We start from the raw sequence: 26,773 nt of genomic DNA, 5'->3' as shown, positions 1-26,773 counted from the left end.
GACACTCACCCGGACTGTGCGACTGATTCTATGCTAAACCGACACTTATATTGTTCGATGTGACTAACAAAAGGGTTCTTAAAATGCAAAAGTGGGTACAGGGAGACATAGGTTGGGTTGTGGGTGTAATGGTGGGTAACGAAAAACAGGCAGCGACGTGGGCGTAATGGCACAACGCATTACGATGCAACTAACGATGTCTCAAACGCAACACTGCGCCATCTGTGAACCGCAGACTGAACCTTTATCTCAAAGCCTTCCATTGTCTGTCCAAATGCCAAAACAAAGGTCTTAGACAGTAAAGGTGTTTGAGCGAAGCCAGTGGAAAATACTCACTCCATAACGCTGGACTGGCTTTGCATCATTCCGTTAATGAATTGTCACCGCAATGACATTTTAAACAGCAGCCAGACATCTGTCACACCATTCACTGACACACTGTGAAAATGGAACGAACCACAAAAGAGCATCACTGAACTCTCAAGCAACCCCCGCTATAGGAATTCATGCTCATAATGCATCGCTTCTCCAAAGTTAAATTGTTTGTAAGGGTTTGTGATGCAAGAAAATTTTTGAAAATGTGTTTATGTTAGAAGCTTGTAGTTTGGCCACTAATCGAAAAGGCCCAGTCAGCATTTGCAAAGCACAATGTACACAGGCATGCTACATGCTAAAACCATACCACAGATGAGGAAAGTACAACAATGAACACACACACACGCAATTACACACACACATGCACACACACATACTGTATGGAGTGATACACACATGACTCAGCACACAGAAAAAATGTAAGTTCACAATAAAGTGAGTAGTCGAGGGCTCTCTGAGTTCAAACACAAGTGTACCGAGCCTTTAGCATGACGCTCTCCACAGTACTTTGTGCTGCTCTCAAATGAAAAGGCAAAGACGAGATGTGACATCGCAAATAAAATGACAATTAACATGACAACCAAGCCCCGGCCGTGGCCGATCCGGCTCAGTAATGCGCAGTTCAAATCAAATCCGACATCAAAAACATTCCTATGCAAAAAGTGCAAAGGAATGAAATCTCTTCATCCCACCAACAATGAGTCCTCAGCTGATTCTACCCACTAACGCATCACATGACCATTATGCCGGCATTTTTCAGCCCCCCTCTCCATGCACACTGTCCCTTCGCTTGCGCTTCACTGTAGATGGAAACACTAAAATGTCTTTGTTTCCGACACCGACGGGCTGATGACAGAGCGCCCCTCTCAGCTCCCGAGAACCTAACCCGTGCACATAACAGGAAAACGTCACAAGTTAGGGTCTCAGGGATTGTGAGAGGCACATTCGCAGACCGAACCGCCAACCTGTAATACAATTCAAGTACAGGGTGGCCCTCAGACATAGTCCTACCAAGACCAAGACATACGAAAAGCAACATGGAAAATGTGGCGTCTGCGCATCCCACCGACATTTGTTTGTATGTCTGTGACACAACAAGTGCAACCTTTAGCTAGACACAACATTGACCCATCTCTCTCTCCCCCCACACGCTCTTCCTCTCTCCCGCTCTCTTTCCCCAGCACCCCCCACTGCCATTCTCTCAGTCTCTATCATGGAACAATATGGCACTTTGTGAAAATGCCCCTGGCTCCAGGTAAACTCTTGACCGGCTCTCGTCTCGCTTAGCTCTCTTCACAGGCATTCACCATAAAAGCTCTCCATCTCGTTCGCTTGCTAGCAGTCTCACCGATGCACATTATTGGTTACCCCTAGCCACAAAAATGACCGAACCCACAAGAGGACTCGCAGCCTCACGCACAAAAAACGTGATGGGAGAATCGATCGGACAATATAACAAAACAACTCAAATATGCTCGCTGGCAAGACGATGCCCGACACAAGTCATTTCAGACAAAGGTAATGAAGACACTACCAGATGCTACAGCTTGTGGGTGGGGAGGATGAGAAAATGGTTTTAAACTCACCCTGGCACGACTGAGGATGATGATGTAGCGATCGCGCCTCTCTCGCAGCCTGGTTGACAAAGAAAGTGAAGGAGAGACAGAGACGGCTTGAGAGACAGACAGAAAACGAGAAATCTCAGATTTCAACTTTTGTTGCTTGACTCACTGACAAAACAATTCAAACGGCTGAGAAAACAGAAAAAAATGTGCGGTCAGGCAGTTAGCGTAAAAACGAAACCGAGCGATGGGCAAGAAGAATGGAAGGAGGAGAGGTGGACAGAAGAAGAGAGGGATGGATGGTGATACTAAAGCACAGCTCCATGTGCGGGAGAATCGGATCCCTCACTGGACAAAGGTGGAGAGCATGGCGACGACACATGCCGAAGAATGCGTGTGATGCCACAAGACAAGGACAAGAGACAGTCCGGCAGCGGCCAGCAGCCAGGGCCACACCATCAGTAAATCATGCCAGTCTGCTGGATCTCAGGAACGGAGGGGGTGAGCTCTCTCTCTCACACACACACACACACACACACACACACTACACAGAGACTCTCACTCATTCACCTAACTCGTCCAGCGGTGTTCAGCCTCGGCAGGTCCGTTCATGTGTATATCCCTATTCCAGGATGATAGAAAACAGGCAGCCTGCACCGCTACAGCGTCCCGCTGAAAGAGCGCAGCACGGACGCAGCGAATGCATCAATGTTACAGCCTCTCCGCGCTCGCTCTCTCTCCACACCCCTTCATATCTGTCTTACATTTCATTTTCTCCCTCCCTCGCTGGCTCTCTCCTGCTCTCACTTTCTCCCTCTCTCCCCGCACACGCACACATACACTGCTCCTCTCTCTCCAAGTTGAGCAGACCGAGATGCATGCAAAATTGAAAAGAGGAGGGGTGGACGGAGAAGGCTGACACCCCTGGTCCCTCTCGCTCGCTTTATAAATGCATGTTGAGCGGTGGGGGGAAAAGTTAGAGCGGACGAGAAAAAAATAGAGAAATATCATCCATTCATTTGCTCACACAGCTGTGATCATTTAAAACCAGAGGCCCGTTTCTATCTAGTATAAACCGGGGGGGGATGTCGGAGAGAGAAAGAAAGACAAGGAAGGACGAGACGGAGAACGAAAAAGTCGCCAGTGTTTTTCCACCAAATTTTCAGTCAATTGCTAGTACATGAATTTTTGCTCTTCTTAAGCGTACTTCCACTATACTTCTTGAAGTTGTGTATCACATGCTTTGCATTATAAACACTATCCTTTACAAAGAGACTGAACGTGAGAGAGAAAGAGGCCCTAGAAACACAGCTACATGATGTGCTTGGCTTATAGAGGCTACACTTAATCTCCACTGGCTCCCCCAGGCTTGGACGGAGAGAGGGGAGAAGAGCAGCTCGAGCTGATGGGGGAGGGACGAGCCGATCAGGTAGGGAGGCTTTCGACGGACAACAGCGCACGGGATGAAAACAGCGACAGCAGAGGAAGGAAAGCAAACCAGCACCACACTGCCCTCTTCCTCTCATTCCTTCACTCGCTTCTTGATCTCGTTTCCCTGAGAAGCGTCGCTCTCTGTCTAATCTACCCTCTTTGAATGCCATCGCATCTGAGCGTTATGTCCCGGTCAAGGCACGGTTTTCCCCAACAAAACGAAGATGCTATCCCTTTAAAATTTCCCCCTCAGCTCCACGGTGCCCCCCTCCACAACTGCTATCCTCATTTATCACCCTCTCTCTCGTCCAGATACAGCCAGCCATCAGTGAGGTGCTAATATTAGACCGACTTTGACAGTGCCGGCTGCCGCCGAAAGCCTATAGCAGACGGGCACACGTGCGTATACATGCACGCATGCGATCACGTATGCATTGAAGGCCTAGAAAATCAGAGAGTACTTTGATATTAAAGTAGGCTGCGTAATGCAAAGAGGTTGCAGTATAGCAGATGCTTTTGCAAGACGCTTTTGCATGAGCGAGGCGATTGACAGCTGTCAGGGGACAAGAAGAGCAGCACAGCCACTCCCTGTAAGCACATAGAATTCTGGGAAATAAAAAGCTGGATGTTCAGAATCTAATCTCAGCACTCAATGCTTTAACCCTTAAGAACCCACGGTGATGCAAGTGTCACATACACTGGTGATGGAAAGGAAATGTTCTTTAAAAATGTATCCTTCACTTTTAACTCACGGAGTCCCTAAGTGATATCTAGACCATCTGGATTAGGTCATGTGATGATGTGTGAGTTTTGTGTTGCAATGACAACGTTTCCAAAATCATCATCTGCCTGGTTGGCATAAGTTGTAGTGTCAACAATTGAAGAAATCTTGCTTTTGTTTCTAAAGATAAGCTTCAAACCATTTAACAATTGTAATGTTTTAATAACACGCCCTTTATTACATTCGACCTGTTTTGAACACATTTGAACAAATTGACATGAATCAACTTGGATGTAAACCTTAAAACAGTAGGGCCCGGTTGCACAGACACAGTTTAGCTTAAGCTAGGACTATGCCTTACTTGAATTAAGATATTTATGTCACTTTTATAAAAATGCCTTAGAAGAATACATTACTGGCGTGCATCTCGAGACAAAACAATGGTACTGAAATATTTTAAGATATTTCTGGGCAAGTTATATTGAGTTAAGACAAGGTCACACATTCATTATAGTCTGGGACTAGCCTTAAGCCTTGTCTGTGAAACGGGCTAGGTGTTGTAGTTCCAAAATAAAAACAAATTAGAAATATGTTACAGTATGTGGTCCATTTGGTGTGTTTTATATCCCACATTTATATCCTATTTTTTCAAAGCCAAATGCGTCTGGGTTAAATCTGTCATTATTTATTTTAATAGATTTTGCCGGTAAAAATATCCCAGCGGTTAAAATGATACAGAATGAGATCAGCACTTGCTCAATGTGTGGGCTTTTGGAACAGCCAGACAATTGCTAGTGGATATGGCATTTTTTCTCACTGTTTACGAGCCCACCCCAGCAAAATCGCGAAGCATTTCAAACAATGAATCTAGTCGTTCCTGCTGTAGTGACTGCTAAGTGCTTACTGTAAGATTATGATTTCAGCTATGTTTAGCAGACTTGTCTCCAGAGGGGTAAAATATAAGGCCATTAGTATAGCGGTGTAATTATAGTGCTTCATGCTTTACATAACAAGCATTGTGCTTGAAGTTCAAATGTGGACTTTGAGCGAGGTAAGAGGCACTTCTTCAGGACACAAATAAATCCTTGATTTAGCGATACTTATAATACATGCCTATGATAATTACATACCCATTATGTTTTATCAACCGGAGTGAATTATGTAGTATTTAAATGATCAAGGTGAAGCCCCATCATTTAGACAGGTAGACCTTGCAATTCATTTTTTGACTTTTAAGAGACTCATGTTTGTATTGTAAGCACTGAGTCCCCCCTTTAGAGGTATGCTAAAAAAGCTCTCGCATAGACTCACACTTACAAGCCAGGTAATATTGAGCTGATGAGGCGGGCACAAAGCATTTCAATGGAAAAAAATGAAGCAGCTGTAAAGCGTTCGAGAGCTTTCGCTATGGGAGCAACTAAACAATGCCTCAGAGCAGTACTGGAGTCTGAAAAACCTATCGCAGTTCTATTCCTACGGCAGTGATAAGCTGGCAGAGGTGCGTCGAGCTACAATCCCTTTCTATCCTGCCGACCTTGTTTTCACTCTGATCTGCTTTGGATTTGTGCTTCAAGGCTGACATTACGCAGCACACAGACCCTCGTAGCCAAATAAAGACAAATGCGCACACAAAACGTGTAATCGCAGCTGTATCATCGCAAAGATACGACAAAGAGAGGATAAGACGGCAGAAACTAAAAACAACATCAAAGAGTACATTTTGCCATTATATTTAAACCCATCGAGGGGTCTCAGAATGCTGAGAGATGTACAGCTGTCTGTTTCATTGTGCATGTGTGTGTGTGTTTGGCAATATAAAGCTGCACCGTTGGGGGGCAGCCTTCTGCTCCAGAACTCCAACAGAGACTGAGAGGGAGGGTTCACATGAAATCTTCAGCCTGTAGGATCTACAGGGCAGATAACATCTCACTCAATCTCGCTTGTGCTCGGTGCATACAGCATATGTACATTTCAGCGTTCTGTTTATAGGGGGTCCCATTACGGCAGAGCAAAAACAATGGTTATGTATAATCAGCAAGCCACGCAGTTCTGTTTGGTTCTACGCTGCTGCAAACAAGATTATACAATTACACACTTCATCTTTATAATATGTGTAAACCCATGAGGATCATATCTGCATTAAACAGGAATATACTGTAACCTGGGATGTGATAACAGAGCAAATGTTGTCCTATAGCACAGTTTGAAAAACGACTGGTTATGAGTCACCTGAGGACCAATAACATTTAATGTAATTTGAAGTCTATCCAGCACCATTTTTGATTTGCAGGCTGCAGTAAGGATGAGAATTTTTCAGTGAATAATGACTTAATTTTCTGTCCACTATTGTATGTCATAAAAAGACAAAGTTGTATGAATGACGGAGCTTGACAGCCTGTGACATCATGAACCGTTGTATGTAAAATAATTATTTATAATATAGGCCTATATAATTAAATCATAATTATTATATAAGATTATTTAAATATTGTTTGCGCTTCATGACAAAATCAACGCTTTGGACAGAACAACTTTGGACAGAATTAAAAATGTAAATTTTTATAGATACAGTACAGAAACTAGTATCAAAATAAGGGAAAATTCTTTAGAGCTTTTATTAAATATGATCTGCCTTTTTATAGTGTAAGCTAGTGGTAGGTCCAGAAGTAGAATTGGCATTATTAGAAACTATTTCTGTCTCTATTGTTCAGAGGTGACGAACGATTGTTTATTCTCGCTCTATCTCCAGAGATTACAGCACAACACTGCCACTTTATCTGAAGCCTATTTTACTGTAAACTTCGGTTGTTGTTTTTTTCGGTTCTGGATGCATAAAGACCATGCTTTTTTTTCCAAAACTGACAACCAAAACGCCAACCATCAGTCACTCAATTCCTTTTATTTAAAGATTTCTTTAAAATTCTGATCAGAAGGGAGGTAAGACTTGATAAACAAACTGTATATCCCCAGCCAGTCAGGTCTCAGACATTAGAGGAAAGTGTCTCATGAAAACCGTTGTCAAGTTTGTAAATCTGCATTGTTGCTTAGAAAAACATTTATGTTCTGTACTTTAAGAAATTAAATTACTATTTAATTTACTAGCTCTAGTTTAGGACATTACATAAAAAGTTAGCAGTAACTATGGCTGAGACAACTATGTGCTATTATAGACAGTTTAATGCAGTACAGTTAGTTATAAAATGAACAAACTTGTTTGAACTTGGCTGTGAAACCGGAAAAAATTGTGTTTTTTAAGATAAAATATGCCATAAACTGACTGTTTTTTTTTTAAATAATGTAATTTTTAATTCTTGAAAAGATGTAATTATTGATTGTTATCATTGTATAATATAGAATGAATGCAGATGTGCAAGAAAAAAATCTCTCTGCTTTCATTATTTCCATGCAGTGCATGCAACCATGTTAATAAAGTTTATGTTAAATATGTTAACAATATTTAAATATTTTTAAATACATAATGTTTACCTTCCCCAGTATTGTTGCACTCTAGGAATAATGGTTTAAGCAAGGGAAGCTTGTATAGTGCATTGTGTTGCATACTTCTTGCACACAGCAGGTTTTTAAGAAAAAAAGTGATAGAAAAAAAGTAATGGGGGCCTGTGCCCAGTAGAGCTTTAGGTCTAGCAACGCCCCTGGACTGAACAGTTCAAAGGTTTAATCAATGTATATTTCTAATCTGTCTAAACAACTGGGCACAGTATTCATTTCTTTTGTCAGTATGCTATGTTCTATAGTAGGAATGAATATTCTATCCTCTGCATTACAGTTTACATACGTATTTAAATGCAACCAATAAATTGCCTTAGTGGTCTGTGTTATAAATATCATATTCAAACATTGTGAAAAAAGAAGGAAAAACATGCAAAGTGATTGACTAATTGGCTACTTAAGTAATGGTCTTGAAAAGCCTTAACATTTACACTGTTTCTGCGATTAATTAGCAGAAAAATAAGAAGGAACGGATTTTTTGAAGAAGACTTGATCATGTCATTAGTTCCTGAAGTTTAGCTAATAGAGAACACAGAGAGACAAAATGAACTCAACTACAGACTGATATACCACACTGATGACACAATAATGAGACATGGAAGTAGCTTTTAAAACATATAACAGTGACAACAAGAACATATATCAGTGACCCCACGAGTACTATGTGAAATAAAGGGAAATTGCTGCTTTAGATCACATATTGTAAATAAGTGCATTTTTGCAGGCAATGGTTTATGTAGAAAATCTACTTAAACATAAAAACTAATTAATTTAAAGGAACAGTTCACCCAAAAAATGTGAATTCTGTCGTAGTTTACTGACGCGTAGTTTACTGAACAAAATCTGTATAAATGTCTTTGTTCTGATGAACACAGAGAAAGATATTTGGAAGAATGCTTGTAACCAAACAGATCTTGCCCACCAATGACTGCCATAGAAGGAAAAATGGCTTTCTAAATGTCTTTGTTCAGTTGAACACAAAAGAAGATATTTTGAAGAATGTAGGAAAGCAAACAGTTCTAGGGCACTTTTGACTATCATTGTAGTTTTTCCTACTATGGTAGTCAATGGTGGCCAAGAACTGTTTGGCTACAAGCATTCTTCCTAATATCTTTCAATGTGTTCATCAGAACAAAGACATTTATACAGATTTGGAACTCGAGGGTGAGTAAATGAAGACAGGATTTTAATTTTTGGGTGAACTGTCCCTTTAAGTCGATGTGAATTATAATTCGCCATCCATTTTACTGCAGTAATGTGACTTGTTTCTAAGTGAAACATAATAAAACTCAATGAGAACAGGACTTGTTTTTATCAGTCGAGAATTGTATATATACAATATCTAAGGAAATGTATACAACTGCAGAAAAAATTTGAGACATTTCGGTAACACTTTACATTAAGGTTCCCTTCATAAAGCATTTATAAATGTGTTCATTAATGATGAATAAGTCATTTAAAAATGCATTATAAAGCAGTTATAACTGCATATATAAAAAGGGAGATTCTAACGAAATACCTGCCAAATAGTGAGCCATTTTTAATTCACATGTTATAAATGCTTAATAAAGGTATTGATTCATTATTTGTTTGACTCGAAAGCAGATTCATAATTATCTTGATGTTGCTTGCAAAATAGGCTCAGACGGAAGACTGTAGGGTGTTATGTTGGTTTTTCTTATTATTGTATATGGTGCCCTCCAGAATGCCTTCAGATCATGATGCTTATCCAAAGCATTTTTTTTCTTGCTTACCAAGATAAATTCATCAAACTTTTGATCACTTTTTAACACTAAATGCACAAAGGTTGTTGCAACCTTGTTTGTTTACAATGTTTTATTAATGATTCAATTACTTCCAATAGTTAATCAAAACCAGAAAACATTTATTTATTATTTATTGTAGAAACAGAATGCTTGCTCACAAGGCTACATCTCTGATGTGAATCATACATTTGGATGTATTGACAGCCCATGAAAGTGCACTTTAAAGAAAAGTGGATGCCTGTGAAGTATTCATTCACAACTTCAAAACAGTGGTAAGTGGTAAGAGCATTGCGTTAACAACGCAAAGTTGTGGGTTCGATCCCAGGGGATAGCACATACCTATGTATAAATGTATAGTATAATGCAATGTAAGTCGCTTTGGATAAAAGCGTCTGCCAAATGCATAAATGTAAATGTAAATAATGAATAAATACATTTATTAAGCATTTATAACATGTGAGTTAAAAATGATTCACTATTTGGCAAGTATTTCGTTAGAATCCCTTTTTATTTATGCAGTTATAACTGCTTTACAATGCATTTGTAAATGATTTATTAATCCTTAATGATGTAAAGTGTTACCGACATTTCAAACCATTTTTAGTTTTTCTGAATTTACTATTTATAGGTACAGTATGTGTTTAGGTAAAATGATCATTTTTGTTTCATTCTGTGAACTATATTTCTTCCCAATTTTAAAATACAAATATTACTTCAACTTGCATTTATTTGCAGAAACAGAAAAGACGCTCTGTATTTTTTCAGAGCTCAAATACTGCAAAGAAAACAAGTTCAAATTAACTTATAAGCAATACAACAGTAATATTTCTACATGTATTTAGGAAAAGTTCAAAAAAATTACGAGATACCATTTGATTTTTATCACAGTTTTCATGCGTCTTCTGTCAGTCTTTCACATTGCTGTAGGATGACTTTATGTCACTCATGAGGTTTGATTTTTAAAGACAATGGACTGGAATGGCCACAATACATCTAGAAACGCTAATTAAATTTAAATTTAGAATAGTCTCTCAATTTGTTCTGGGGCTGTATAAGAATATAGCCAGATCGAATGTAAGTTTACTAAAACAAATAAATAACTTTTACAATAACTTGTATCGACAAATCGTTCACAATAAGAGCTGGAATAAGAAAGGAAACAAGATTCATTTTGAAAGAATGTTGTTCATAGAGGTCAGATCAGGTAGAAAAAGCTTTGCAAGGTAAAAGTGCACACAATACAGTGGTAGCCTTACAAAAAAGCATCAGGAAGCCTATTCTGTAGTACAACAATGAATAAGTAAGAAATAGCTGTTTATTACATACAGAATGTTAGACTACAACTTTTCCTCAACCTTAAGTGTTGAATGTAAAAAGTAAGGACTGCATTCTAACATTACTCACATTCCTACAAAACATTATTTTAGTTCAATCATTTAACATGGATACAAAATCAGACCTTTATATGTTTATATGGCCCCTTGTGTGAAAGACTAGAAGGGTGCAGAAAGAGCAAGAGAAAAAGAGCTGAGTTTAGTGAAGCATTGAGGAAGGAGCATGTGGAACTCAGGGAAAGCTAGGAGGTTGTACAGTTATCTCCTGTGATGTTACTGCAAACTATACAACCTACTACCTCAGCCTGGGGGCACAGCAGAGACCCTGAGGACGAAATACTGTGGACCTTCAGTGGATGTGAGAGAGGAAATGAAGAAGGAAGATCATCCGCTTTCTAAAGTCATACTGTTCGATGCCAAAAATTAACTTGACCAATCTAATATTTCATATGTTGAATTTTATAACTCGCCTTCAAGGATTCCATTTATGCATGGAAAAATGTTTCAATAACCTATTCAATTCCCATCCTACTATGTGAAAAATGCTTAAAAACAAGAATCTGAATAAGAGGTGCGAACGCCACACAGACAGATACCTATAGATACAAGCTTGTGTGGACAGTCATCACAAGTTCGGATCTACGGGTTTGTGTCAGCAGGCAAGTCTCTTCCAGAAGAAAAACAAGTTCAAAAGTCGTCCGTCGGCTTCTGTCGTTCCATTATAAAAAGTCAAGCAAATAATTCTAAATCTTGGAATCAATCTGAAACATATAAAGGTTATGTTCAGTAAATGGGTTATTGGAGGCTATGGTGTATGTAAATATGAACTGCGGCTCACACAATGAGGCACAAAACACATTTGCCATTTTCCGGTTCAGCTAACAAACAATCAAGAAAATTGATGGGTGCTTCATCTCTTCTGGTTTGATTGGATACGACCGAAAACGTCCCCAATACTGAGATCATTCACAAACACAAAGTGAGGTATTTGGACTAAACTTCCATTGCCTCTTCGTTGTACTGCGGGCTATAAATCTAAAGACATGTTCGAATGAACAGCTTGCAAACAAAAACGAAAAAAAACACTATCTTTTTTAGGCAATTAAATTTCATACACATTTGTGAAGAGAATAATGTTGTGAGTATTTTTATTTAGTCAACCATAAAATATTTTAAGAACATTTTTAACCGAGATGGCAAAACGATAAACCATAAGAAATGCAAAAAAATCCAAAGTATTCAAGTATTCATTCACTATACATTTTCAAATGAGCAATCTATAACTAATTATTGAATCATGCTGTGTAGTATCTACCTTAGGTGAGCTACAGATCATGGCTATTGTGTTTTTTTAATTAACAAATAAAACAAGCACCAGCTATCAACATATTTAACTTTAGCTTCGATTTTTCTATTAAAATACTTCCTGTATAAAATGACTCTCAAAATGGAGGCACAAATATCAAGATGATAAAGATATAGCCAACAGACAATTACAGAGCCAAATGGTGGAAAGCTATACAAAAAGAACAGCCAAAAAATGTCAAAAAAATTCCCAACTGTACCATCTCACAAGCTAATTACAAAACCTCACCAAAAAGATGCTTTCACAAGTAGACATCTGGATAACAGCCACCATCTCTGATGTTGTAGATCATACTGTGGGATGCTGTTGGACTGCTAATTTCGAAAAGATTTTAAGAAGCAAGATTCAAGAACAGATTGACCACATACTGTATCACGTCCCTGGACGACAGAGGTTTTATCACAAACTGCTTTTCTATTTGCTAAGTGAGAAATGTAATTTAACCACTGCCTGCCAATCTCCGTATACTATAAAAGAAGCACAAACAAGAAATCAGATACGAATTTAGTGAACAGTGGCCAACGTCCAAACCTTTAACTAAAGGATGTGATCAAACCTTTTCAATGTATAGAATAAAATAATTCAAAATAATTGTGTTTAAAATATTAATTAAAAATATTATATTAGTATCTACTATAAAACAAACGATAATTCAAGTTATGTTATTAATATTTATATGACTATGTTTGCCATATCATCCAAAATATGAACATTTTATAGTGTAAACAATATTCATAACACTAAAAATGATAAATGTATATTATTATTGCTGATGCTGTAGATAACATTGTAAACATCCATATCTTTCGCGGAATGAAACATTTAATAATGAAAAACATTTTACCAGTAAAGTTGTAAAGCAGGCGAACACAAAAACATAAATACACAAATACAGTATGCAAACATGTACAGTTGTAAAACCTAACAAAACCTTTAAGAAGCTTAAGCACCTGCCAGCCTTAGAAAGTTTCTTTAAATTAACCTCTAAAATTAAAGGACATGCTGAGAATGCATTCACTTAAACATATACTGTAGTAAAGCTCTTATGTGATTTATCTGCTAGTTCATAGCCTCTTAATTTTATCAAACGTGCTTTCTTGGATTTCGTGGGCCTGCTAATGCTTTCAGTGAGAGCTCAATTCACAGACGACAACAGCTGAGCAGTGCCAAATCAATGACCATTTATTACATCTTTAAGCAAAACATCTGCATTACTCTACTCGAATGCTTTCCAAGCACACAATAGTGTACACAGATATTATTTGACAACTTTGTAATATTGCATAGTAATATTTAGCTATTCTTTTATTTGTTATTTATCGTTCACGTCTGTTCTGCGCCAAATCATGATAATATACAAAACTAACGCTCAAGTGCAGACACCTCAACTACATACTGTACACAACAAACAAATACTTCTTTTTTTTAAAACACATTTCTAAAAACAGAGTACGTCTAAAATTTCAAAAACTCCTCCTCTGGAACATAATACAGATGTGTGAGGTAAGTCTGGCCCATGAAGCCAAACCCAGTGCCACGAATAACAAATGGCTCAGTGTGAAATTATTCAATGGTGGATTTGGACAGAAACTCCACCTCTGTTGATGAGCCTCTGACCATTCTTATTACTATTCTCATTTCCACCACCTGAATATTAATGAAGACCCTGACTTTGAAGTCGGTGCCAATCATCCTTTAACTATGTTAGTGGGTCTATGCCAAGAAGAAAAGCAGCTGAATAGAGGAGTTAGCAGGAGTGAGAATGACCCTGTTGCTCTTAACCATCAGGAACGCAAAGTTTACGTCCGACTTCAGCGAGTGATGAGGAGAGGGACTTTAGCACACTGAACTCAATCAGCTTTATATATCAACACAGTAACAGTACACACCCAGGGCCTCACCAGCCCGTGCTCACACACCACCGGAATAAGAACGACTGCAAATATTACGCACAGAAAACAATGTATCAATAGCTGCGGTAAACAAATAAAGGTGGTAAACATTTGCTCTCGAGCTTTCCAAGCAGGTTAATAACAACTTACCGATTGTCTGTATACTGTTTCCGAAAGGTCTCTCTTGTACTCACCGTGCTTACAGCACTGCCAGGCGGAATGGAGAGTCCACTGTGGCCCACGAAAGCGTAAAACATGTAACTAAAAAATTGGACAAAGATATGGGGAAATAAAAAAGGTAATGGGAAAAAGACATTCCCATGATTGTAAGAAATCTATTTTCCTTGTGATAAAATCATAAGCTAGTCGTAAAACCACTGTATTCTACAATCTGGGTGCCTGCTTAACAACCAAATGACAGGCAACATCTGTTTGTAAGAAAGCCAAGATCCGAGTCTTAAAAAAATTGGCTTGATTTTCTCTTTCACTCTCTCTCTCTCTCTACAGCACTCTCCCTCTCTTTCACTAACTCACTCTGCTGAATAAAGCGAAAGAGAAAAGAAAGAAAAGACTTCGGCAAAAGGAAAAAGGAGTTGTGCACCAGTCTCCTCACCCCTTAACCTCGCCCCCACCGCTCGCCTCTTGCTGTAGAGGAGTTGCCCAGGTACAGCTCCTCTCGCACAGACCGACCGAACGAACGACCGCCCGCCCAACCAAACCACCCCACCACCCTCACACACATACCGTACACCTCCCAAAAACACACACTTACTTCTTGGAAGACTTCTCTGCACCAAAAATAAATACTAATCTGCCGTTGAGTTCAGCTTCTGAAAGAGTCTGCTTGGCCCTGTGCCATTGTTTGCTGGGGCAAAATAGTTTGACCCGCTTCTGCACGCCGTGCGCTTAGGGAAATCCTCCAAATGGTAACGAGGCTTTTTAGCATGATGTCCTAATCTGGATTTGAGAGTATTGCAGAGAAGTGAGCGTTTTTAATTGACATACAGCTCACGTGACGGGGGTTATGTAGACGGAAAGTGCATCAATATGCGCTGGCTAAGAATAGAGGTTCTAGTTGTGGCACTTCTTCTGAGGATCAGCAGTCTGCAAATATAGCGCTTAGCAATGTAGACATACATAAATCAGAGCGACAAACTTAAATACACGCAAGTGAGCAAAATCGCCACCGAGAGAAACTACAAGAAGCATCTGGCAGTATGTTTTCAGCACTCATGTTATGAGGCCAAATCTAACGGTGTATATAAACAGCCCATCATTCTTGAAGAGACAGTTCATGCAACAAAAAAATTCTGTCATTATTTATTCACCCTCATCTTGTGCAAAACCTGTATGAGATGTGTGTGTCCTCTGTGGAACACAAACAAATATATTTTGAGAAATGTCTCTGTGGTTTTGAGTCCATAAAATGCAAGGCAATGGTGCACATTGTTTGGTTACCAACATTCTTCAAAATATCGTATTTTGTAATCTAGAGAAGAAATGAAGTCATACAGGTTTGAAATGACATGAGGATGAGTAAATAATGAAAAGAAGTTTCATTTTGGGGTGAATTATCCCTTTAAGCCTCCACGCTTTAATCTGTAGACACTGATTCAACTCAGCAGACCAAAGCTGACATTCTGACATCCTAACAGACCTGAATGCCCGGCGGAAATGGTGTTTCCACTGTTAGCAATACTTTAGCGACTCTGAATTGAGCCTGGGGGAGAGGGAGGGTGATTCATGTATTGTAACCGGGTCTCCCGTGTGCAGCCTGCCAAGTGATAACCCAGTCTGAAGACATATGTTTAAGATGGCACCGTGTCTTACCTCTTTCCAAATTCGATGCCCTTCACTCTCTCTCTTTCTGATATTCTACTCACGCACGACTGCAGCACCGCTCCACCAATCCCTTGCATTACCAAAACCTCAGACAAACGGGCCGCTAGTCTCCCGGTCTCACTCCTGACCAACCAGAAGCCACACCAGATAGAGACCGTTTCTGGCCCAATCGGGATTTGAAGGCGTAAATAGACCTAATTCACTGAATTTTCTGTTTTCGACTGCAAAGTCACGGTTGCAATAAAATCATAACACACTCACTTTTTCACTGAATTGATTGACCATTTATATCTGGCTGTTTCATTTTCAAATGTTTATTATTGTGTTGAGTCTGCTATGTAAGGGACAGCCATTCAAATTAGAGCCATCACAATATCATAGTTTCACAACATGATTATCGTGTACTGAAAATGAAATATCACGATATCTATCTATCTATCTATCTATCTGCTTTTTTAAAAGATAAGATAGATAATAATAATGAATAAATAATGATTTCTGTCAAATTCTTTTCTTTTTGTGTTTTCTCTTTTTAGGCCAATGAATCACACTGAATATAAGAGTGTAGGGAGGCAGAGTTTATAATGTTTGTGGCTCTGAAGGCAATTTTTTTACATTTAAAATACTATCATACAGTAAATGCTCTATTAACACAATATTGATTTTTATTACTACAGTTATTGCCAATACCAGTATACTGTAACCTCCGGTCTGTGTTTGGTTATAATATAACAAATTATTTTATATTTAATTTATATAAGTAGTCATTTCTATAAATGTTTTATTGTATATTAATTGTATTAAATAAAATTAAAACTACTCAAAAGTTATTGATTCTTTGCGGAGGTCTACAGGAACTTAAGTTTGGGCCACATAACGTTTGGTTATGTTGTTGATGCTGAAACCGTCGATAATCCGGGAGTATACATATACTGATAAAAGTATAGCCTGAATATACTGTACATCATTATCTGCCAAATGCTTCTGTTTTTGTACTCTGATGTGACTGTTTTATGTCTTTTTTGTCTAAAGTGTCTCTTAGCATAAAAAAGGCAGTATGTAAATTAAACTTCTATATCAGATTAAGCTACAGCATTTTAAATAAATAATCAATATTTAGCGGTAACTGTTGACAAAGGTTAAATGCAAAGTAAACTATCTCTCAATTACATCCAAAAATTTAGCGTGACCGTTCAGCCAATTGTCTCCAGCCGAGCCGTCACCTGCTGCCCAGCAGTGATACTGGTTAATTACTGTTAATCTCGTGGGAAAGAAAATGCTCGTATTGTTTTCATTACAATGCTGTCTCCAGTCAGAGGAGAACAGCAACGTCGAACTAATTAGTCTCATTTGGCTCTGATTTACACTCAAGCGCCTCCTTCTTGGCTTTATATAATCTGTGCTCCACATATTAAGAATGTATTGGAAATATAAGAGGATAGGATTCTTGGAACCTCACACAAGATCATGCATACAGAGCTCAGAGGATATGAAGAGTCTCTTTGTTCCACGATCCTCAGCAACAATCTACTCTGTTCCATCCCTGCCACCGTCGCCCCGACCCTCCACCCTGCAGCGGGCGAGCGATTGGTCGAAACTTACTTTTGGACTGTGACTCAGCTGGTTCCTCTGTGGCTCTCAAAATGAGTCAGACGGTCACAGCCTTGCGTGTCCCCAACTGACCCACCTCACATACAAGCATGACCGCACGGTCAATATACTACAGGAAGGGCCCCAGCTGGCATTGAGGCCCCAGGCCCTGAATATTCAAACCACGCCCCAAATCCAGCAACACACTGTTATTCACCATAGCCAGCGCTCAGATTGAAACAATGGACGAGCATCGTTCCAGCTTCAGCAAATTTGTTTCATTTAAAATTACTAGCAGAGTTTAAGGGCCATAAAGTTTGAGTGGTGCAAATTCGTCATCCGAGTAGAAAAGGATTACCCTTGTCTGGGTAAACAGACAAACCATGATGTAAATGAATAAATATCATGCCAAAAATATTGCGGTTCCTGCGGGAGAACTGCTGAAAAACACTTTGAATGAAAGAATAAAGCTTTTAAATAAAATAAAAATAGCCTTTTGTTGAAAAAAGTGTTTAATTAACTTTTATGAAGCTGCACCATTTTAAGCAGAGACAAAAATGCAACAAAAGCTCAAATAATGCTAAGCGCAGTTGCTTCTGGTGTGAGGCTACTTGTAATAGAGTCGCAAAGTGAATCACGCTGGAAATAAATAGTGTTTTATAATGCTAATGAGACACTTCTTGCATAATCACTGCAGTCTCTCGCTGCTGGATTAAAGCTATGAGAAAGATAGACATATCACAGCGTTGATTTCATTACACGCTATCAGACAGATACTTGGCTCAAGGGGGCGAAGACGAAAATTACACATCACAAGTACCATGCCTGCGTTCAGATTTCTTTTTCATCCCCACACTATTCTATCTCTACATCCTTAGCTCGAAGTTCAGCATCAAAAACAAAAGCTGGAGCCAAAAGCCCTGTGTACGAAAGACAACCCCCCGTCATCTTTGCTGAAGTACACCGTGCCGAATCCTCCTGGGCGACGGCATTCCAAAGCGCCGTCTCTCACCCCCCTCCGCCCCCGTTTCTTTTTTTCGAAATCACAGTACCTTTCTCTGACTAGCTCCCCTCCTTTGCTTGTGCCCTTTGCTACTCCTCTGCCACCCACTCCATCCTTTTCATTCTGTTTGTCTCTCTCCTTTTCTCTCCTCTCGCTTCCAAGCCTTTTCTTTCCCTTTAATTTACAAATCCTCCAGTGAAGGACAGGAAAAGTGAGTTCCATGGAAACCTGGCACCGAGCCATCTCATTACACCGCCAATTGATTCTGGCGCTACGCCACACTGCCGTCCCCTGCGAACTTACTTCCCATCATGCACCTGACATCGCCGGTCTGTCTGCAGCAAAAGAAAAAGAGAGAACGCACGCAAACTCTCAATTCTCTCATTAATGCTCCGACTAAACAGAGAGGACCGGAAACACTTCTTCATCGTGACATAATGAAATATACAGAAATGACGAGTGATTCTAAATCACGACAGCTAAACGTAACTTGAGATTTATGAAACCAAAGATGCGTTTTACGATTTGTGAAATATACTGCAGACGCCGTGGCTTTTACTAAATGAGGTGTTGAGAAAGAAATACAGAGCAACTCATGAAGACGAATACGGAGATATATGTGATTTCAGACCAGTGATTTCCTTGGCTGTCTTTGTTTATCTAATAATGACTAAGGAAACATCTGGCCAAAGTTAAAACACTTACCAGCCTTATGATGTCATTTTTGTATAAACAACAAAAATGGAAATAGATGAACAAAAATTAACGTAGCAAATCCGTGCTACATTGTTCAATCTGTCACTGAAGTGTCAATCTTAAAATCTTCCATGCCTCAAGCATCATTTTTATTAAACTGACATGGCCCCCGCTCTAATCAACAGCGGACACTCATATTCCTCTGAAGCCCTGCCAAGAACTTTCTCCACAGGATATGAACTACAATACATTGCAAGATATGCCACAGCGTCATCAGAAACGGAGTAGCCTTAAGAAATAAATCAAAACAGTGAGGAAAATGAGAGGAAAATATAACACATGGACAACTAGTTTACGTAATGAACTTCACATGTTCTGAGGTCGACACCGAGCACAAAGACGTTTCACATCTGGAACATGTGGAGCACGTTGGAGAAGATCTCTCTTCAGCACATCTGACCAGAGCAAGTATGGATCAGGTTCACCATCCTTTCTAAAAATCTCCTATAAGTATTATATGTAAATGAGGCTCTTGCATGTTTTCTCCTGAAGCCTCAAATATTTGTGCATATCTGGCAGCTCAATGATTCACTCATCAAGTGATAGATGCAACGTCCAAAATTTACACTTGCCAAGAGTTAAATGCGGGTGAAAATTAGCTTTGGCAAGTAAAGAAAACTGAGTGACCCGCCAGTTGGCATGTAACTTTAAAAACTGTAACATAATTAATGGTTTAAATCAAATCAGAAAACTGATGTAAGTGATGTACACGATTCAAAGATCATCCGTTTTTTTTCTCAGTGAAAAATATACCATCTTGGGTGGCTCTTTTTTCCAGAACTCCATGTGGCGACACATATGTGGAAAAGCTCCAAAGATACACTCCAAAACTTTATTTTTTACTTAGTATTTTGGTCATCTTCTCAGATATTTTTCTTAAGCATGAACTATATTTTTTAATAAAAATATATGAAAAACCTTAATACTTCAGGTCGTTTTGCTTCTCAATCTTGATTTTTTAACTATTTGTGCTGTAAAACAAGACAAAACACTAAGAAATTCATTTGTTGCAGTGTATACCTGCATATTCTTTAATGGCGTTTCCAGTGAGTTTATGAAACTGAAGTGATACCATGAAAAATAAATTCTCAATACAGATGTATGGCTGGAAAAAAGCATTTACTTTTCTCAGTATTTCTCATATAAGTCAATTTTGGACCCAGGTTAAATGCCAAGAATGTTTAATCTGGCCAGTGGGTTAAACGCCAAGAACGTTTAACCCACTGGCCAAGAACGTCTAAATATCCACTGGTGGTCTAAATCAGTGGTTCTCAAACTTTTTTGTTGTAAGGCACCCTTTGTGTAGAATGCATTGCTTTGCGGCCCCCCAAATAAAGACTTATAATCTTAAACTTAAAATTTTAATTAAACCAAAATATTCAGTTAAACAATGCTAAAACATCAGTTCTTTTGGTTGGTGGCGTTGTTTTTCTGATGTTTGATTGCACAAAATTTCTGATAAATATCTATATTTCTAAAATGCCACAAAATCTGTGGCCCCCTGGAACCATCTTGGGGCCCCCCAGGAGGCCACGGCCCCCAGTTTGAGAACCACTGGTCTAAATCACCCTCAAGAACCAACCAGAGTTTGACTCCAGAATCCCATGAGCTGAGCATTTATAGTTAGGATTGGGCCGTTAGACGATGCCATCGTCCATCGCCGATGGCTGACAGACACGAAAGAAAACGCGTGTTGTATAAAGAGGACTCGTGTCTGCGCAGTCCGCGTTGTATAAAGAAGACGCGTGTCTGCGCAGTTCGCGTTGTATAAAGAAGACGCGTGTCTGCGCAGTCCGCGTTGTATAAAGAAGACGCGTGTCTGCGCAGTTCGCGTTGTATAAAGAAGACGCGTGTCTGCGCAGCCCGCGCTGTATAAAGAAGACGCATGTCTGCGCGTTGTATAAAGATGACGCATGCCTGCGCAGCTCGCATTGATTAAAGAGGAGCCTCACTTTATAACGCACAACCCTATTTATAGCATCTCAAAATCATTTCGAAAGTGCATATTTCATTTGATGCATGCCCCAGAGAACAAATCACAATTACACATTTCCATCCAAGATAACATCAAGTCGTTGTGATACCGATAACAAAAGTGTTTCGAGCGAGCAGAGACAGGACGATAGAGTGTCCCGTCAAAGCCTCTAATTGTCCCACTAATGTGAGCCTTAACAATATCAGTCCATCGATTCTTTTAACCGATGCTTCGGTGCACATAAAGTCGATCTCTGTGATAAATCCTCGTAAGCGTAAGCAATTAGTTGGAGTTATTTTGAGGCATATGAATGGAATTCGATTTGGGAGGCAGGCTCATACATATAAACAGTCTGAGAGCGATTCGCTTGCAGCTGCAAGTCGACTGCTGGCAGAGAGAGTTTAGCTTCTTGCCAGCGTGAGGGCCCTCAGCCGCAGCTTACTTCTAAATGTACATGGGTTGTCTGAGGACACGGTAATTTATGTTAGTCGATCCTGGCGCAAGACAGGCCGTAGGATGCTGGATTTATGGTAGAGGTATTCCAGGATTCTTCAGCTTCAACACGGGGGCCAGATGTGAGGGGAGAGCATACCTGCCTGGGAGGAAAGCACAGGTGCGACTAGAGCCACAAAGCCGAAATGACTACAACATTACCCCATCCTGGTCTGTACTTAAGTTTAACAGCTCAAATATTCAAATCACGGTATTAAGACTTGAGCATATAACATTAATCCAGTTTCTGGCCATGTTCCTGATGCATTGCTCCTTATTCTTTCAAATATATCAAACACAACCAAGAGCACAACAACAATATGAGGGTGGTGGGACTATCTCATGAAACACACGGAGTGTTTCGCTCTGGAAGCAACAAGCTTTGTGACCGCACTTGCTGTGAAGTCACCAAGACATACTTCAGCTTTGTATTCAGGAAGAAAACAGTCACTCTGTGAATCACCACCATGGATGGAGGGGGAAGATTTAGAGACTGTGGCACAGCAGACTGATCTCATGGCAATTTGTAACTAATTTACGAGTTGGCTAATACGTTGTGTAAGGTGTGAATCGTACAAAAATGAAGGATTAATAGAAAAAAGCAATAATGAAGCCCCGCACTCCAAAACCTAATCAGTGAGCTAAAAAAACAGATCGCTCCAAAACATACAGATTCATACGAATTAGCCACCTCATAAAATAGTTGCAAATTGCCATCAGATAGTGTTGGGCACAGAGATTGAACGGATAGCTCAACCCAAAAATTTAAATTCTGACCCGCTCACCCTCTTGTCATGACTTACTTTCTTCTCCACAACACAAAAGAAGATATTTTAAAGAATGTTGGTAACCGAATAATGGCGGTACCCGCCATTCACTTCTATTGTATGGACACAAAAGTCAATGGATACCGCTGTTGTTCGGTTATCAACATTCTTCAAAATATAACTTTGGTGTTCTGCAGAAGAAAACAGTCATACAGGTTTGAAATGACGAGAGGGTGAATACATTTTTGGGTGAACTTTCACTTATAAAAGCACCAGAAGTACTGACATACATCAGTTTTACTAAAAAGTATTAAATTGTCTGAAAGAATGTGTGTAATATGAGACAACATAAAATATCAATGTATTGAACATAAGATGTACTTCAAAAGTTCTCCTCACTACGACTGTATTTTCCAAGTTCATCAAAGTCCATAAATATATGAAAACGACACTATTTAATGCAATCGTTACAGTCATGCTTGGCAATTACTGTTGCCATGGAGAACTGAACTTCTACACGGGAAAGAAGATGTTGGCTGTGCTTACATATAAACACATGTTTTCCGTTTCTAGTTGATGGGAACATTTTCGAAGAGCTGGAGGGAGTTGTAAAATATTTTAGGATTGATCTACAAACAAAGCATTTCTTTATGGTATTTTATCGAATAACTCATGCCTCCATTTGTTTAAATAATCACATTTGGTGACATCTTTTCTCTAGCAGAATCCAACGTGTCATTTTTTATTATGAAATATTTTCCTTGTAGTGCAGAGATAAATCTAACTCCATTCATCAGTGGAGTTCTTAAAAGCGACCTGACATAGCAACAATGGCTCAACCAATGGGACTGCCAGTAGGGTGGGACTACCTGTTTGTCCAACCAATGAGGGAGTGTTTGGGAAACCGGTGTCTATCATCTTCATACATGTTATCCAATTTAGATGACATATTTTTTATCGTTCGCTGTCCAACAAGTCTTCGATGTCAAAGATGTATTTAGGAAACTTTGGATTGTTAGTAGAAGAACTTGGTTTATCGGAGATTTGCTTTATAGAACATTAATGTCCCTCTGCTCTCTCTCTTCCAAACATATCCCTGCCTTTCTGTTTCTTCCTATGCACTGAGTGCCAGGCCCCTGCAGGGCTGGCTTTGTTTTTTAATAGGGGCTAATACTCGACCTTGGTTCCTTCCCGTGGGGACAGGGCCCATGAATACCCCCACTGTGCGCCTCGCTCTCTCTCTTTCTGTATCCTGCTTATTTGCCCAGGGAATGCCAATGTTCTGAGGTAAGGATCCTTTGTACCTCCACAACCCGCATTCACACACATACATAGACGCACATACAGAGCAGCTCTGGTGGAGCTATTGTGAACCTGTTCCCTCTCACACTCACAAATAGAGAAACATAATAATCGCCTCGGATTGATGTAGTAAAAAGCGGCCCGGTCCGTGCGAGCCGGGTTAGCGTTACTGCAACAGCGAGGAGGTTTAATGGACACCAGAGATGGGTCGGCTCACTGGCATGGGTTCAATGTTACCAGACATTACCAGGACAAGCTAATTACAACAACCATCTTCCATTATGGTTAATTTTAGGGCATTTAAGGGAGGTTTGCTCAAAAACAGGCTTCCAAACTAACAAAGCGAAATGAGGTTTGGTAGATGACCACGAGTTAAATGGCTGATTTACCCAAGTGGAAGTGTAATTGGAAATGACGCAATATTGTAAAATTACATTGTTAAAAAGAAATATGTTTTTTAGAATCTTCCAATTTTGCCACAAAGTAAAACAATTAACATACTTTACCAGTTATCTGCAGACCGGGGCCTCTTTTTAACATGCAACAAGCAAAACCCTTTTATTTTACGTATTATATCATAGTATAGTTTCCTTTTTGGACCTTTTAAAATTGTTTATCATATTAGAAAACAAAATAAAGTTGACAAAAAAACATATAACAAGCAAAAACATGGAAAATTACAACAATAAAACCTAAATAAATGTTAAAATCGGTTCCCGTGTGTCTGAACAGTTTAATTTTGGATAATATTAATATCTTACTAAGCGTTTTTTCCCTGTTTTGTAGTACAAATATCTAGAAATTCATAAAAAAAAAAGATGTTTACTTGACAAGGAAAATGACCTAAGATATTTAGTCTTGTTTTATGAAAGAAAATATAATAATTAAGTAGAGATGCACGATACCAAATTTCTTCACGGATAGCCGAATGTTCAAAGTGATACCTGCTGATGCCGATACCGATTCTGAATGTTATTAATCATATAATGACTATTAATATTGAACTTCAAACTGGTGATGTTTCTTAACATTTTCTATATACAGAGCACTAATTCATTGTATTTTTCATGTCCTCTTTTGATTGACAGGATATATCGTCCCTGATCATTGGCTGTTTTTAAACTAGTGTGAAAAAATGCTTTTGTTGACCTATACAGATTATTGGCCAATATATCAGTAGATATTTCTCTATCTCTATAGAATTACGGACGTTTATGTTTAAAACAAGCAACAATCTGCCAATGGGGTAAGAAAATTAAACTTGAATTAAGTTATTTATGAAAAAGGTCAAACTAAATTCAAGTTTATTTGTCTTACCTTAAACATGTTTATTATCTTATCTTAAACATCCTAATTCCTGAAATGATTTTGAGCCTCAAATAGTCATCGAAACTGATATCAGTGAATTCCTTGAATTCCCGAACTGTAAGTCAGTTGAATTATTCATTAATAAGCCATTCTTTCTTTTCTACCTGAACAACAGAATACTGTAAAGAGCATACAGAGATGCAGACAGCAACATACAATGTGGGCATCTGCATCACTCAGTCAGCACACTGAGATGCTCTTTGTGTGTATGTCAGTATTCAACCATTAACTCGTATCACAACTTGTAAATGTTATTGACAGCACGTATGGCAGACTGTCACAAAGCTGCAGTTTTGTCTTCAGAGGGATTTCACTGTAAAGCTCTGGAATGTATGGAATAAAAAGGGCGAGTTTCACGCATTGCATGGTGAAGGCTAGAGAGGTAGACCGCATAATTCAAATTAACTCCCTTTCACGCATTTGTTTATTCATGGGCTTCTCAGTTTGCACTAGTGAGCATATAGTATTTGCTGATAATGCCTTTCAAAAATGCTTAGCATTGGGTAACATTGAATAAACCTGACCTAAAACGGTTTGGAACAAATAGGATCAATTGCCTTGTTTCATCCTTTTCTTAAACTCTAAATAAACGGTAATGCAATGTTTCCTCTTAGAATTAATGTTTAATGTGTATTTATGTACCACACAAAACGTAGTATTGTCATCATTACAGCTTGAGGCTTAAATTGTGTATCTAAATGCATCACTGTATTTCCTCATTCAGATTTGAAGTTAACACAGTTTCAAAAAGTTCAGGGCTGAACTGAACCGAACCCTGACGTCAAATGAACTCGGATGCACATCGGAAGTACTGCTGTGAAAGCGCTGTTAATATCTTAGCAACAGCATGAGCTCCTCATCTATTCCAAAGAACAGTTTCAACAGTAAATAAAAGCTGCGAGCAGCGATGTTCGGGCCCTCGCGGCAAGTGCCACCGCAACCCGATTGCATAAGGAAAACAGTGAAAGGTATGCGATAAAATTAATGCAGGCGAATGATAGTAGGATTTGTTATTTATTTAAATGTGTCACATTCCCTTTTGCCAGCTGGTGGCGCTTTTGCTATAAGTGAACACTGACATGGATATGTGTTCAGGCCACGACTATTATCAAACATGTGAATTGTGAGGCTGGTCAGACATTGTGTGCCTGAGTTACTATAGCTTCCTGTTTCATGGCGAAACATCAAACTGCGTCAGGCCGCCACGGACACGCCCCTCAACGAAAAGTTAGGTTCTTACAATGTATCGTCACAAACGTCTGAAGATCATACTGGCCAAATATGATGCTGACCTGTTTGAATCTCTACGAGGAGTTAATCACAGTTTAAAACATGCCACTTCCTGTTTCCTGCAGGTGGCACTATAACAGTATCTGAAAATTACCATGTAGATGTCTTCAGGCCAGGACTTTTATCAAATGTGTGATCTCTGGGTGAAGTCTGGGGCCTGTTGGACATTGTAGGCCTGAGTTACAACAACTTCCTGTTCATGGCGAAACGCCAAACTTTGGCAGGCCGCCAGGGTCACGTTCCACCACGATAAGTCAAGATCTCCGCAATTTAGCTTCGCAAAGGCCTTAAGATGAGAGTGACATGAAAATGATGTTGATCGGATTAAAACTCTAGGAGGAGTTCGTTAAAGTACGATGACTGAAAATTGCAAAAATTTACCAAATTGCACAGGAAATTAAAAATAACGGACTTCCTGTTGGGTTTAGAGA

General features: G+C 39.3%; 1 protein-coding gene across 5 annotated transcripts in view; it reads right to left on the bottom strand.

The window, feature by feature from the left end:
* The window catches only part of ubash3bb (ubiquitin associated and SH3 domain containing Bb), a 112,419-nt gene that overhangs the window by 9,250 nt on the left and 76,396 nt on the right, over positions 1 to 26,773 (bottom strand). Inside the window, exon 17 of one of the 5 annotated variants that reach the window (XR_008964236.1) lies at positions 1,962 to 2,010. The exons of the other annotated variants lie outside the window; for them this stretch is intronic. The gene's annotated coding sequence lies outside the window, so the exon portion shown is untranslated. The remainder of the gene's footprint in view (positions 1 to 1,961; positions 2,011 to 26,773) is intronic. 5 annotated transcript variants of the gene reach the window in all.

This window comes from Triplophysa rosa, linkage group LG14, assembly GCF_024868665.1.
Source record: "Triplophysa rosa linkage group LG14, Trosa_1v2, whole genome shotgun sequence".
Lineage (NCBI taxonomy): Eukaryota > Metazoa > Chordata > Actinopteri > Cypriniformes > Nemacheilidae > Triplophysa > Triplophysa rosa.
Note: the sequence above shows the minus strand (reverse complement) of the source record. Positions and strands in the feature narration are given on the sequence as shown.